The 16,367-nt window shown below is 37.6% G+C and overlaps 1 non-coding gene across 1 annotated transcript; it reads right to left on the reverse strand.

The window, feature by feature from the left end:
- Positions 1–15,273: 15,273 nt before the first annotated feature.
- Positions 15,274–15,381, reverse strand: LOC148568112 (small nucleolar RNA R71). Its single transcript, XR_015882054.1, has one exon. It is a non-coding gene; the product is annotated as a small nucleolar RNA R71 (small nucleolar RNA).
- Positions 15,382–16,367: the final 986 nt, after the last annotated feature.

The following is a 16,367-nucleotide window of genomic DNA, read 5'->3' on the forward strand; positions in this document are numbered from 1 at the left end:
TTTTTCGGATCTTTTGGAAAATTGCATGAAAGTATTCATGGATGACTTCAATGTTTATGGTAGTTCTTTTGATGATTGCTTGGACAAGTTAGCTAGGGTATTAGAAAGATGCACCATACTAACCTTATATTGAATTTTGAAAAGTGTCACTTCATGGTGAGACAAGGCATAATATTAGGCCACATTGTATCTAAAGACGGAATTTCCCTCGACCCAGCTAAGATTGATGTCATTTCAAGTCTACCTTACCCCTCCTCAGTGAGAGAGATTCGTTCTTTTCTTGGTTATGCAGGTTTCTACCGCCGTTTCATTAAGAATTTCAGCAAAGTCGCCCTACCCCTCTCCTGTATACTCCAAAAAGATGTGGAGTTCCATTTTGATAAAAATTGCAAGAAGGATTTTGACAAGTTGAAGGACGCATTGACCACGGCCCCCATTGTGCGAGGCCTAGATTGGAGTTGTCCTTTCGAGATCATGTGTGATGCCTCAAATTATGCCGTGGGTGCCGTGCTAGCATAGCGCGATGGTAATGCTCCTTACAGTATAACTTATGCTTCAAACACTTTAGATTCAGCCTAGTCCAATTACACTACTACCGAAAAGGAGCTTTTAGCCATTGTTTTTGCGCTTTATAAATTTCGACCTTATTTGCTAGGCTCCAAAGTGGTGGTATATTCAGACCATGCCACTCTAAAATATTTGTTGAAGAAAAAAGAGTCAAATACTAGGTTGATTAGGTAGATATTGCTCTCGCAAGAATTTGATTTGGAAATCAAGGATAGGAGTGGATCCCAAAACTTAGTGGCGGACCATTTAAGTCGGCTTGAACATGTAACCTTGGATCCTACTCGTATCAATTATTTATTTTTCCTAGATAGCTTGCAAGCAATATCCCAAAGTACCCCTTGGTTTGCCTGATTTCCAATTATTTGGTGGCATGCGTTTTTCCCCCAAAATTTTCCGAGCATCCAAAGGATAAATTGAGGAGTGATGCTAAATATTACATATGAGATGATCCACATTTGTGGAGATGTGGAGCGGACCAAATAATTAGGAAGTGTATGCCAAAATCCGAATTTCATTCTATCCTTTAATTTTACCACTCATCTGAGAGTGGGGGTTACTTTTGCCCACAACGAACAGTAAGAAAAGTATTAGACTATGGATTCTGGTGGCCCACTTTGTTCAGGGATGCCAACCAATTTTGCAAATCCTGTCATCAATGCCAAAAATTTGGAAATACCTCATAGAAAGATGAAATTCCCCAACAGCCGATGATCTTTTGCAAAATTTTTTATGTTTGGGGCATAGATTTCATGGAGCCATTTCCAAATTCCAATGGATCTGTCTATATTTTGCTAGCCATGGATTAAGTCTCAAAATGGGTGGAAGCGATTCCTGCCCATTGTGATGACGCTAATACAGTTGCTTCCTTCTTAAGGAACAACATCATTTGTAAATTTGGGTCGCTGATGCACCACTATTTCGTGGTACATTTTATGCTAAATTGAGTGGATTTTATCCATTATTCTCTCACTTATGCATACAAATTGCACGTTTTACATTTTTCTTCCTAATTCTGTGCTTTGATTGAAAACATACTTCTTTGGCCTTAAAATTGCTAATTATTAATCCTCTCTTATTACCATTCTATGCCGTGATATGTGTGTTAAGTGTTTTCAGGGTTTATAGGGCAAGAATGGCTTAGAGGATGGAAAGGAAGTATGCAAAAGTGGAATGAATACAAGAAATTGAAGGAATTGCTAAGCTGTCAAGCCTGACCTCTTCGTACTAAATTGATCATAACTTGAGCTACAGAGATCCAAATGAGGCGGTTCCAGTTGCGTTGGAATGCTAACATCCAGGACTTCAAAATGATATGCAATATGCCATAGTTGCAATGTTGTTAGATGACGCGCACGCATGATGTATGTGTACGCGTGATACGTGCAGAAGACCATCGACGCGTACGCGTGACTTACGCGTACGCATGACTTACGTGTACGCGTGACATGCGCCACGTGTAGAAATTGTAGAAGACACTGGGGGCAATTTCTGGGCTCCTTTTGGCCCAGTTCCAATCCCAAAAAATACAAATTAGAGGCTGCAGAGTGGGGGAACCATTCATTCACACAATATTCATTCACATAATTTTAGGTTTTAGATGTAGTTTCTAGAGAGGGAGGCTCTCTCCTCTCTCTAGGTTTTAGAATTCTTAGGTTTAGCTATTCTCAATTTCAGATTTCTATCTTAGTTAATTTAATTTTTCTTCTACTTTTATTTGTTCTAGTACTTTAGTTTATCTATTTCTCTTGTTGATCTCTTTATGTTGCTATTTTAGTTTATAAATTCTCATGTTAAATTTGATTTCCCTTTTAATGCAATTTGAGGTATTTCATATTTATTTCTTCTTCCTTTATTTGTTATCATTGATGCTTGCAATTGTTGGTTTTAGATTTTACATTCTCTATTGTTTTTCTATGCTTTTACTGTGCGCCCATCAAGTGTTTGATGAAATGCTTGGTTAGATTTTAAACTAGCTTTTTATGTTCTTAGCTAAGATTGAGTAATTAGAGACTCTTGAATTGTCAAAGTCTCTTGTTGATTGACAATTGAAAGTTGCTAGTTGACTTGATTTCCACTAACTCTAGTCTTTTTATGTTCTCATGTTAAATTTATTTTCTCACTTGACTTACCTTCAATTGTTAGAGGTTAACTAAGTGATAGCAAAAGGAAATTACCATAAGTGACTATGATAATGGGGATAGGAATTCCAATTATCAATCCTTGCTAAGACTTTTCTTAATTATTATTTTATTTCCTTGTTATTTACATTACGTGTTCCTTATTTCAAAACCCAAAAAGATAAAATCCCATAACCAATTATAAGTACACTTCCCTGCAATTCCTTGAGAGACGACCCGAGGTTTAATACTTCGGTTATTTTTATTGGGTTTGCTTTAGTGACAAACAAATTAAATTTGATTGAGGTTTAATTGTCGGTTTAGATCTATACTTGCAACGTGATTATTTTTGTGAATTTCTTTACCGACGATTTTTTCCCATCAATTTTTGGTGTTGTTGCCAGGGAATTGCAAACGTGTGTCTTATTATTGGTTATTGTGAATATTGTGAATAATTTTTCTTTTTTGTTTCTTTGTTAGTGTTTCTAATTTTAGGAGTTTATTCTCATTAATTCTTCTTCATTTTTGATTTTACTTGCTACTATGAATTCTCATTCCATTGGCTACGAGTCTGGTTCAAATTATGTTGTAGGGAATGGAAGCTATAATGGGAATATGCATCAAGGTTGGGATAATCAAAGATGGGAGGAGCCACATGGATTTGATCGACCCTTTCGGCAACAACCTCTTCCAATGTGCCATGAGCAATAACCATTCTACGATGCATCCCAAGACAATGGTTATGGTAGACCTTTTCGTGACAATCAACCTCCACCAATTTACTATGAGCAAGAACCATTCCAAGATGCGTACCAAGACGATGGATATGGTGGATCCCCTTGTTGTTACCAACAAGCCCCACCATATGCATATGAACCCCCTCTTCAACATAGCTTTGAACCACCATACTCACAAGCCACTTTCTACCATTCACCTCCATATGACCCTTACCCTTGTCCACCACACCAACCACCATACGAACCATATGAACCATACCCAGAACCACCACCTCAATATACACCATCCCTATACCCTTATCAAGAAGAACCACCTTCGTATTATGAGCCTTTTCTCCCAACAAATGAACCTTCCTATCCATCCCTAAGTTCCCATAGATGATACCTTTAGTGTTATTCGTCGAGGGCAACAGGAGCTTCAAACCACACTCATCTCTACTTTCACCGCTCTCACTTCTACTCTCCAAGCTCTTATATCCCGTATGGATCCATCCTTTACCCCCAATACTCAGGCCTCAAGCTCTGGTGCACTTACGTTTCACCCATATCCATCAATCCAAGAGCAACATGATCCCAATTATACTATTGACATGGAACAAGAGAGAAGGGATCATCTTAGGGACATAATGGATCAGGTTCACGCATACATACTTCAAGAGAAGCAAGAAGAGGCCCAAAAGGTGGAGGTAGGAGAGACTCTTGAAGAAAGTTGTCAAGAGGTGGAGGTCATGAAGGAGGAGTTGGATTTTGTGCTAGAGCAAGTGGAGAAAGTCAAAATTATTGAAGAAGAGGAAGTGGTTGAAGACTTAAGAGATGCGGAACTTCCATAGGAACCTCCAGTTATAGAACCTCCCTCCAAGAGGCTTGAAATTGATGTTAAGGAGGGTGTACAACCTCCAAGGCATATCATGGTTGAAGACTTTCAGGAGGTTGATCATGAGATGGATTCAATAATTAATGAGTTTTTACCTACAATTGAACCCTCTCCCATTGAACTAGAGGAAGAGGTTAATGTTGCAGAAGCCTGTCAAGAGGTGGAGATAATCAAAGACGAGCCCAAGAGAGTGAAGCATATATTGGCAAGGCCGCCACTGGAGATACCACCCCCAAGCCATTACCATCCAACACAACATTCAAGTGGGTAAAATTCTTATCCTTAAACTCTACCTTCCCACTTGAATATGTTCTGCTTGAAACGGATGGACAACTTAGAGTTATTTGTGGTTTTAAGAGTAAAAGAGAGATGGTTAGTGGTTGGCAACACTATCCTAGGTTCGTTATGGTTGGAAGCTCAAGGCCTAATTGCAAGGGTTAGTATAATTCTCAATTGATTGGGTCTAGGAGGATGTTTGGCTGCCTACATGAGAATTCCAAGGCTAAACCACCTGGTTGGAGCGATGATGAGCCACTTATAGACGGGTGTAGAAACAAAATTTGGGATCCGGGCATACAAGAGGATCAATTTTGGGAGCACAAAGCTTGTGAAGAACTCCCTCAAGGCTTGGCAAATTCATTCGAAAATGTCAGAATTTATTGGAAAACCAAGCATTCGTGGAAGTTTCAAGATGAGTTCAAGCACAAGCCACCCTGACATGGAGCTCACCAAATGTCCAACTTAAGGACTTTAACTAAAAGTTCTAGGTGGGAGACAACCCACCATGGTATGATCGTCCCTTTTTATTCTTAGTTTTATTTTATTTTATTTTTATTAGTGTTCATTCATAATTTTTGCATCATCACCTGCATTCTGCATAAAAAAAAACGCATTCGACGCACAAGCGTCTATGACGCGCACGCGTCATATGTGAATGCGAAAAACATTAAGTTTGAACAGAGAGTTGCGTGGGAGTGGCGTAGAAAGCATGCTTTGCGCGCAAACAAGCCCACGCGTACGCGTACATTATGCGTGCACGTCACTTGCAACACTTGGCAATCCACGCGTACGCGTCACGCTCGCAAACGTGTGGATGTGGCAATCGGCATAAATAGCGTCTTGAACAGAGAGTTGTGATAGTCTAGGGCTGGCACTGTGCTAGAGGCACAAAAATCAGTCACGCGTACGCGTCCCTGACGCGTGCGCGTCCTTTCACTTTCAGACCAAGCACGCGTACGCATGCTAGACGCTGACGCATCGCCTTAACTTTGGTGCAGCCCACGCGTACGCGTGGGGTACGCGTGCATGTTGTATGGCCATTGTAGTTGTCACCCGTACGCTTGACGTAAGCGCACGCATTGCGTCCTGTTTTTCATTTCCTTCTCCCTTCTTCTCTCCCTTCTACTTCCTTCTTCCTCTTTTCTTTAACTTCTCATCCATATTCTTTGTCATTCTATTTTATTTTTGTACATATTTTTATTTTCTTCTCTACGTTTATTATTTTCTCCGTTGGTGTTAAATGTTCCTATTCAACTATTATATATTTTCTGGTATTATTTTGATGCTTAGTGACTTATTTTACACTGTTGGGTGATATTATTTATCTGTCAATGCCAATCTTTTATGATAACTGTGTTCCTTTTGCATTGAAATGAATTTATATTATCTTTTATTACCTACTATCTCTCCCCCATTGTTGCAATTTTTGCACTATTGATATGCCATTTGCTTCTACTGTTTTCTCACTCACATGTTGTAGCTACCATGTGGCTGAGACCCTCATTATTTGGCATTAACCCACTCATATTTTATTTGTTTTTTTTATCTTTATTTCTGGGTTACTTTTCTTCCTTTTCCTCTTCTTTCAGGATGGCCACCGAAGAAGGGAAAGGGAAAGCTTCTCAATGGGGCGACATACAAGTCCATCTGCATTGTTTATAGTTTGACTTTATTGCATTTTTGTTTGTCTTAGTTCACTTAGGATTAGTTAATTTTTGAGCTTAGATAGGTTGATTTTCATATGGATCATGAGTTGATGAATTTCTGGATATTTTTGGGTTGAAACATTTGTTAAGTTCAAGTTTAGTTCCTTAGAAATTGAAGCAAAATTTTTGGAGAAACAGGATAGTATGCATACGTACACCCTTGTGCGTACGCACACAATCACCTAATTTCGCGTCTTGTGTGTGCGCACCCATATATGTGTATGCCAACTCTTTTTCACAGCCTCTGTTGGGAGCGCTCCCACCTCTCTGTGCGTGCGCATCCCAGTTTTTTTCGCTCTATGTGTGATAAAAGACCAAACATGGTTTCAGATTTCTCACAAAATAGATTTTTCTTGTAAGTATAGCTCTGAACCAACAATTGATCCTAATCAAAATTTAATCCAAGATATTGTCACAATCAACACAAAATACCAAGAGTTTTAAATCCCGGGTCATCTTCCCTATGAGTTGCAATGAAGTGTCAATTATTGGCTTTGAGAGGGCATGGAAATATGGAAGCAAGGGAGCAAGAGATGTAAATAGCAAGGAATTAAAGATGGGAAGCAAGTGAAAGCAATGAAAATAGAAATTAAATGATAAAAAGGGCTCTTGGTGAGAATTGGGGAATTTAGGATTCATATCCTAGTTGTGGACTGACAAACAGATTTTTTCTAGTAAAGAATTTACAAATAAATCCTCGTTGCTAGTATAGTTTCTAAACTAACAAAGAATCCTTTCGTACAAAAACTTTTGGTTGTCACTTAAGCAAACCCAATAAAAATAAACCGAAGTATTTAAACCTCGTGTCGTCTCTCAAGGAATTGCAGGGAGGTGTAGTTATTATTGGTTATGAGATTGTATCTTTTTGTTTTTTTTTTTTTTTTGAAATATAGAACAAGGAATGTAAATAACAAGAAAATTAAATTAATAACTAAGAAAACTCTTGGCAAGGTATATGAAAATTGGACGTCCTATTCATTGCTCCCACTTGGTTATCCTCTAACTATGAAAGAAGGTCAAGTGGATGAATCAATATGAATCCTCAAGTCCTAGTCAACTCCCAAGGAAAGATTAGAGTTAGTGGAATTCAAGTCGATTAGCAACTCTCAATTATCAATCAACAAAGGAGTTTGATAACTCAAGCGTCTCCAATTAATCAATTCAAGCTAAGAATGTAAATAGCTAAATTAAAATCATAAATATAAAAGACCTCAAATTGCATTAATTATAAAGAAATCAAGTCTAACATTGGAAATTTCATAAGCCAAATTGGATAAGAAGAGAATCAACAAGAGAAATAGATAAACCAAAGTACTAGAATAAATAAAAGTAGAAGAGAAACTAAATTAAAAGAACATTGAACCTCGAATTGAGAAGAAATAAACCTAAAACTAAGAGAAATCCTAAAACCTAGAGAGAGGAGAGAGCCTCTCTCTCTCGAAACTACATCTAAAACCTAAAATTGTGTGAATGAAAGTTGTGTCTGAATGAATTCCTTGATTCCCCCACTCTGTAGACTCTAATCTGTGTTTTTTGGGCCGAAAACTGGGTCAAAATAGCCTAGAAATTGCTGAGGGCAAATTCTGATACGCTGAATTTTTGCAGATGCACACATGCGCGTGATGCACGCATGCGTGCCAATTATCTTCAGGGCAATGATAACATGTCATCATGTCATGTTTTTCTATGCTTTTTCATACAAGAAATTGATGATTAGTGCTTAAATATTGAATGCTTTTGTGCCTAAATGGTATATTTCTTTGATCTTTTGATTTTATAAACTTTGTAGGAAATAATAGAAGAAAAAGCAATAAAAGCACCAAAAAGAAGAATCATACTCCCATGGTGGCAAGAGAGTTGGAAGCAAACTCAAAGAGGCTTCTGAGTTAAGCAAAGAGGATTTGTAACCCTGACCTCTTCACATTCCAACAAGAATAACTTGAGCTACAAAATTCCAAATGCGGTGATTTTAGTGGCATTGGAAAGTAGACATCCAGAGCTTTTCAAGAATATATGGCACTACATGGTGGACACTAAATCTGAGGGAGAAAACTTGCCCCGAAAATGAATAGATGAACATGGTATCAACCTGCAGTAAGGCCAGCTGACCTCTTCACCTTCCAAGGAGGATAACATGAGCTGTAGAGCTTGGAATGATGCGCCCTTAGTTGCATTGTAAAGTAGACATCTAGAGCTTTCTAACGATATATAATAGTATGGGGTGAACCTCAAGGATAGGCCTCAGAAGCTGGCGCTAAGTTTGGCATCCAAACAGCTCCAATAGCGCTACATTTTCCCAATGAACGCTACGCTCTTTCTATGAGCGCTACGTGTTTTTAATAAGTGCTACGCTTTGAGCGCTAGCGGCCTCCAAACAACACGACCATGCCTTCTTCAAAGGACCATAACTTGAGCTATAAATGTCCAATTAATGCGCTTCTTGGTGCATTGGAAAGCTGACATTCAGAGCTTTCCAACGATATATAGCAATCTATATTTGGCATGAAATTGAAGTACAAGTGAAATGCATCTTTAAGGCCCAAAAATTAACCAAACATGCGCTGGCCAAGGATTGAAGGGGGAGCGCTCAATCAAAAGCAAAGAGCTGCACAAGGGGAGCTTGAGGAGTGAGCACTACGTTCACTCTTTTTCACTTTTTCAGGCTTCCAAGCCAAGGAAGCAAGGCAAGGACACACCAAGGAGCACTAGGAGTGCTCAAATGTTGCAACAGAGCACCCAAGAGGAGTGTTGGCCAAAGGGAAGCTAGGCAACGTTCAACAAGTTAACATAGCGTTCACTAATGCAACGCTATAAGAGGCAAGATGCACACCAACAATGCACGTGAGGAAGCATGCTTAGAGCAAGTGAACGTAGCGTTCACTTTCCTAATGGAGCGCTTCACTGGAGCCTCACTAAACACACCCTGACCCACCTGATCCAAATTCATCCAAGGCCGAATCCAAATCAATCCACTCAGCTTCAAGCCCAAAGCAAGCAAAACTCATGGACATCACTCAAAAGCACAAGACACAGAGATGTTAGATTAGGAATTTCATTTTGTAATTTGTTTTGAATTTCAATTTCATTTTCATTTTTGAAAAAGCCTATTAAAAGGCATCTGTTCCATTTTAGAAAGAAGGCTGCCTCTGCTAGAGAGCATTAGGAGTAGGGTAGAATAGAAATTCCTCTTTGAAATACTTTCAATTTTCTGCACTTTTACATTTCAAGTATTGAATTCAAATTGGCTTATGCAAGTTTCAAATTCCTTTTCTGCTACAAATCTCCCTTTCTGCAATTTTACAATTCAATTTACATGAGCTTGATTTTAATCTTCTGTTCTCATTGCTTTCTGTTCTCATTGCTCTCAATTCAATTTCTTGCAATTTAGTTCCTCTGCAATTGTTCCAAGATCTACTGCTTTATTTAATTTCTAGCACCCAGCTCCCCTTTACATTTTGCTGCAATTTACTTTTTTTGCTCTCTAAGCTTTTGTCCAATCTACATTCGGCTGATTTACACTTAATGCAATTTACATTTCTTGTTCTTTAAGGTTTTGTCAATTTACTTCCTGCAAGTGAGATCTGCTGCAATTTTACTTTCCTTGTCATTTAAGCTTCATCTAATTTACATTCTGCTCTTTACTTTCACTGCAATTGACTTTCTGCATCTTTAAATTCATAACAGTTTCCTTTCTGTTGGTTACATTTCACTTAATTCACCAATGTTAGCTTGACTAAACTAATCATTCACTAAAGTTGCTTGATCCATTAATCCTTGTGGGATCGACCTCACTCTAAGTGAGTTTTACTACTTGATGCGACCCGGTACACTTGCCGGTGAGTTTTGTGTGGAATTTGATTTCCACCCATCAAGTTTTTGGCACCGTTGCCGGGGATTGATTTAGATCAACAATGATTAAGTGGGTGTGAAATCTAGATTAAGCACTTTCTTTGCTTTGTTTTTTGTTTTAAATTGACACCATGGTGTTTGAGTTATTGCCTCACTAAGGAATTCTTCTCTGAGATATGAATTTCAATTTCCCTTGGTGTTGTGATTTACAAAATTCAAATGGAGTTCAACTCATCTTATGATCAAACAAATTTTATGGGATATTATTCACCATCACCAATTTCTAATGATGGCTGGGAATATCACCAATAAATTACAGATCCTGAGCACTCCAATCCATGGAGATATGTCTCAGAACCACAAGATGAGCAAGAGAGTCATATGGGATATTTTCTACCACCACAAAATGATTCAAGTCATTATTCTAATGGTGGCTGGGAGTATCACCAAGAAATGATAGATGATGAAGCAATTCACATGAGATATAATTCAGAACCATATGATTTATGTTATTACCCTCATGGTGTCTGGACATGTCAACAAGAGTGTGAACAATCAGTTGAAATGGGACACTTCTCAGAGACACAATATGATCTAGATTTTGATGAGTCTAACAACTATTCATATTGTGGCTGGGAAGGTCAAAATCAAAGAGATCCTAGTGATCTATACTTTACTCATCATGAAACATCATCATTTGATTATGCTGTCAATGCATACATGGAAAATTGTTCTCCAATGCCACAAGATGATTCATATTGTGATGAATTCTACAATTCTTCAAGTTGTGATTGGGAGAATCAAAATCAAAAAGCATTTGACAATTCATACTCCACTTATCAAGAGCTATCATCACTTGAGCAAACCTTCAATTCATTCATGGAAAGCTGTCAAACCTTACCTCCCAGTTTTTCATCTGAAAAATCTTCATCACTTAACTATCTCTTGACACAAAATCTCTTCTAAAACTCACAGTCCACACAAACTTCCAAGAACCAAAGCCTCTCAAGGGTTAAAACCATGCTTGAAAGATATGAAAGGGAAGCACAGAGGTCCTAGAATGACCAAGAGAACTCCCTCAAAAATATGGAAGTGCTACTGAATCAAATGTTAAGTGTAAAAGAGGAAGTGGAAGAGCAAGAAGAAGAGGCCCCTGTGTCAAGCAAATTTTCAGTGAAGAATGAGGTTGTGGAGATAGTTGAATGATGAACGGATAATTTATACGCTTTTTGGCAATGTTTTTAGTATGTTTTTAGTAGAATCTGGTTACTTTTAGGGATGTTTTCATTAGTTTTTATGTTAAATTCACATTTCTGGACATTACTATGAGTTTGTGTGTTTTTTTGTGATTTCAGGTATTTTCTGGCTGAAATTGAGGGACTTGAGCAAAAATCAGATTCAGAGGTTGAAGAAGGACTACTGATGTTGTTAGATTCTGACCTCCCTGCACTCAAAGTGGATTTTCTGGAGCTACAGAACTCAAAATGGCGCGCTTCTAATTGTGTTGGAAAGTAGACATCCAGGGCTTTCCAGAAATGTATAATAGTCCATACTTTGGCCAAGTTTAGACGACGTAAAAGAGCGTTAAACACCAGTTCTACGCTGCTGTCTGGAGTTAAACGCCAGAAACACGTCACAAACCAGAGTTGAACGCAAGAAATACGTTACAACCTGGCGTTCAACTCTAGAAAGAGCCTCTGCATGTGTAACATTCAAGCTCAGCCCAAGAACACACCAAGTGGGCCCCGGAAGTGGATTTATGCATCAATTACTTACTTCTGTAAACTCTAATAACTAGTTTAGTATAAATAGGACTTTTTACTATTGTATTAGTCATCTTTTGATCATTTTTAGATCTCTAGACCTCCATGGGAGGCTGGCCACTCGGCCATGCTTACCCTATATTCACTTATGTATTTTTCTACGGTAGAGTTTCTGCACTCCATAGATTAAGGTGTGGAGCTCTGCTGTTCCTCAAAGATTAATGCAAAGTACTACTGTTTTTCTATTCAATTCAACTTATTTCGCTTCTAAGATATTCATTTGCACTTCAACCTGAATGTGATGAACGTGACAATCATCATCATTCCCCCACGAACGCGTGCCTGACAACCACTTCCGTTCTACCTTAGATTGAATGAGTATCTCTTGGATCTCTTAATCAGAATCTTCGTGGTATAAGCTAGATTGATGGCAGCATTCATGAGAGTCCGGAAAGTCTAAACCTTGTCTGTGGTATTCCGAGTAGGACTCTGGGATTGAATGACTGTGACGAACTTCAAACTCGCGAGTGCTGGGCGTAGTGACAGACGCAAAAGGAGGGTGAATCCTATTCCAGTATGATCGAGAACCTCAGATGATTAGCCGTGCTGTGACAGAGCATTTGGACCATTTTCACAAGAGGATGGGATGCAGCCATTGACAAGGGTGATGCCTCCAGACGATTAGCCATGAAGTGACAGCGCATCGGACCATTTTCCAGAGAGGATAAAAAGTAGCCATTGACAACGGTGATGTCCTTACATAAAGCCAGTCATGGAAAGGAGTAGGATTGATTGGATGAAGACAGTAGGAAAGCAGAGGTTCAGAGGAACGAAAGCATCTCTATGCGCTTATCTGAAATTCTCACCCATGCTTTAAATAAGTATTTCTATCCTTATTTTATTATATATTTTCGAAAACTTCATAACTATTTTATATCCACCTGACTGAGATCTACAAGGTGACCATAGCTTGCTTCATACCAACAATCTCCGTGGGATCAACCTTTACTCACGTAAGGTTTTATTACTTGGACGACCCAGTGCACTTGCTGGTTAGTTGTATCGAAGTTGTGAATGAAAAACAATTTATTAAGACGTGCGTACATAGTTTTTGGCGCCGTTGCCTGAGATCACAATTTCGTGCACCAAGTTTTTGGCACCGTTGCCGGGGATTGTTCGAGTTTGGACAACTGACGGTTCATCTTGTTGCTCAGATTAGGTAATTTTCTTTTCGTTTTATTTTCAAAAAATTTTTCAAAAACCTTTCAAAAATTTCTCATCTGTTTTCGAAAAAAAAAATAAATCTTTTCAAAAATATATTTTTCTTCAGAATTTTTAAGAATGAATTCTAGTGTTTCATGAAGCATGTTGAAGCATGGCTGGCTATAAAACCATGTCCAAATTCTTTTGGACTGAGGTTTTGGCCTAAAATTGAATGAATTACTCGCATATTCATGCTAAAGCTTGACTGGCTATTAAGCCATGTCTAACCCTCAGATTGGAGCTTTAGACTAAGATTGCAAGATTCCTGGAATTTATATTAAAAATTTTGGAATCCTTATTTTTCTTTTTCACATTAATTTTCGAAAAATCCAAAAAAATCACAAAATCATAAAAATCAAAAATATTTTCGGTTTCTTGTTTGAGTCTTGAGCCAATTTTTTAGTTTGGTGTCAATTGCATACTCATCTTGCATTTTTCGAAAATTGCATTCATGCATTGCATTTATCATGATCTTCAAGTTGTTCTTGATAAACCTTCTTGATTGATCTTCATATTTTAGTGTTTTGTGTCTCTTCTTGTTTTTCATGTGCATTTTTGCATTCATAGTGTCTGAACATGAAAGATTTCTAAGTTTGGTGTCTTGCATGTTTTCTTTGCATTAAAAATTTTTCAAAAATATGTTCTTGATGTTCATCATGATCTTCAAAGTGTTCTTGGTGTTCATCTTGACATTCATAGCATTCTTGCATGCATTCATTGTTTTGATCCATAACTTTCATGCATTGCATCATTTTCATGTTTTTCTCTCTCATCATTAAAAATTCAAAAATAAAAAAAATATCTTCCCCTTTTTCTCTCTTAAAATTTCGAAAATTAGATTTGACTTTTTCAAAAATTTTTAAAATCTAGTTGTTGTTATGAGTCAAATCAAATTTTCAATTTAAAAATCTTATCTTTTTCAAAATCTTTTTCGAAAATCTTTTTCTTAATTTTACATCCTAATTTTCGAAAATAACATCATCAATTAATGTTTTGATTCAAAAATTTCAAGTTTGTTACTTGCTTGTTAAGAAAGATTCAAACTTTGAGTTCTAGAATCATATCTTGTGATTTTTTGTGAATCAAGTCATTAATTGTGATTTTAAAAATGAAATCTTTTTCAAAACTAATTTCAATCATATCTTTTCAAAAATATCTCTTTATCTTATCTTTTTCAAAATTTGATTTTAAAATATCCTTTCTAACTTCTTATCTTCTTATCTTTTCAAAATTGATTTTCAAATTTGTTTCAACTAACTAACTAACTTTTTGTTTGTTTCTTATCTTTTTCAAAACTACCTAACTAACTCCCTCTCTCTAATTTTCGAAAATATCTTCCCTCTTTTTCAAAATTTCTTTTTAATCAACTAATTATTTTAATTGTTGATTTTAATTTTCGAAAATTACTAACATTTTTCAAAAACTATTTTTGAAAATCACTAACTCTTTTTCAAAAATTATTTTCGAAAATCCTCTTTCTCTCTCATCTCCTTCTATTTATTTATTCATCTATTCACACAGGGACCTCTATACTGTGGTAAAAAGGATCCCTATTATTATTATTTTTCTGTCCCTCTTTTTCATATGAGAAGGAGCAAGGACAAGAACATTCTTGTTGAAGCAGATCTAGAACCTGAAAGGACTCTGAAGAGGAAACTAAGAGAAGCTAAATTACAATAATCCAGAGATAACCTTTCAGAAATTTTCGAACAGGAAGAGGAGATGGCAGCCGAAAATAATAATAATGCAAGGAGGATGCTTGGTGACTTTACTGCACCTAATTCCAATTTACATGGAAGAAGCATCTCCATTCCTGCCATTGGAGCAAACAATTTTGAGCTTAAACCTCAATTAGTTTCTCTGATGCAGCAGAACTGCAAGTTTCATGGACTTCCATCTGAAGATCCTTTTTAGTTCTTAACTGAATTCTTGCAAATATGTGATACTGTTAAGACTAATGGAGTAGATCCTGAGGTCTACAGGCTCATGCTTTTCCCTTTTACTGTAAGAGACAAAGCTAGAGTATGGTTGGACTCTCAACCTAAGGATAGCCTGAACTCTTGGGATAAGCTGGTCAAGGCTTTCTTAGCCAAGTTCTTTCCTCCTCAAAAGCTTAGTAAGCTTAGAGTGGATGTCCAAACCTTCAGACAGAGAGAAGGTGAATCCCTCTATGAAGCTTGGGAGAGATACAAAGGACTGACCAAAAAGTGTCCTTCTGACATGCTTTCAAAATGGACCATCCTGGATATATTCTATGATGGTCTATCTGAATTAGCTAAGATGTCATTGGATACTTCTGCAGGTGGATCCATTTACCTAAAGAAAACGCCTGCAGAAGCTCAAGAACTCATTGACATGGTTGCTAATAACCAGTTCATGTACACTTCTAAGAGGAATCCTGTAAGTAATGGGACGCTTCAGAAGAAGGGAGTTCTTGAAATTGATACTCTGAATGCCATATTGGCTCAGAATAAAATATTGACTCAGCAAGTCAATATGATTTCTCAGAGTCTGAATGGAATGCAAGCTGCATCCAACAGTACTCAAGAGGCATCTTCTGAAGAAAAAGCTTATGATCCTGAGAACCCTGCAATAGCAGAGGTAAATTACTTAGGTCAACCTTATGGAAATACCTATAATCCATCATGGAGAAATCATCCAAATCTCTCATGGAAGGATCAACAAAAGCCTCAACAAGGCTTTAATAATGGTGGAAGATACAGGTTTAGCAATAGCAAGCCTTTTCCATCATCCACTCAGCAACAGACAGAGAATTCTGAAAAAAATACTTCTAATTTAGCAAACTTAGTCTCTGATCTATCTAAGGCCACTGTAAGTTTCATGAATGAAACAAGGTCCTCCATTAGAAATTTGGAGGCACAAGTGGGCCAGCTGAGTAAAAGGATCACTGAAATCCCTCCTAGTACTCTCCCAAGCAATACAGAAGAAAATCCAAAAGGAGAGTGCAAGGCCATTGAATTGATCACCATGGCCGAACCTGTAAGGGAAGGAGAGGACGTGAATCCCAAGGAGGAAGACCTCCTGAGACGTCCAGTGATCAATAAGGAGTTTCTCTTTGAGGAACCAAAGGAATCTGAGGCTCATCTAGAGACCATAGAGATTCCATTGAACCTCTTTATGCCATTCATGAGCTCTGAAGAGTACTCCTCTTCTGAAGAGAATGAAGATGTTACTGAAGAGCAAGTTACCAA

Source organism: Arachis ipaensis, chromosome B4, assembly GCF_059453495.1.
Source record: "Arachis ipaensis isolate K30076 ecotype BB chromosome B4, ASM5945349v1, whole genome shotgun sequence".
In the NCBI taxonomy this organism is placed as follows: Eukaryota; Viridiplantae; Streptophyta; class Magnoliopsida; order Fabales; family Fabaceae; genus Arachis; species Arachis ipaensis.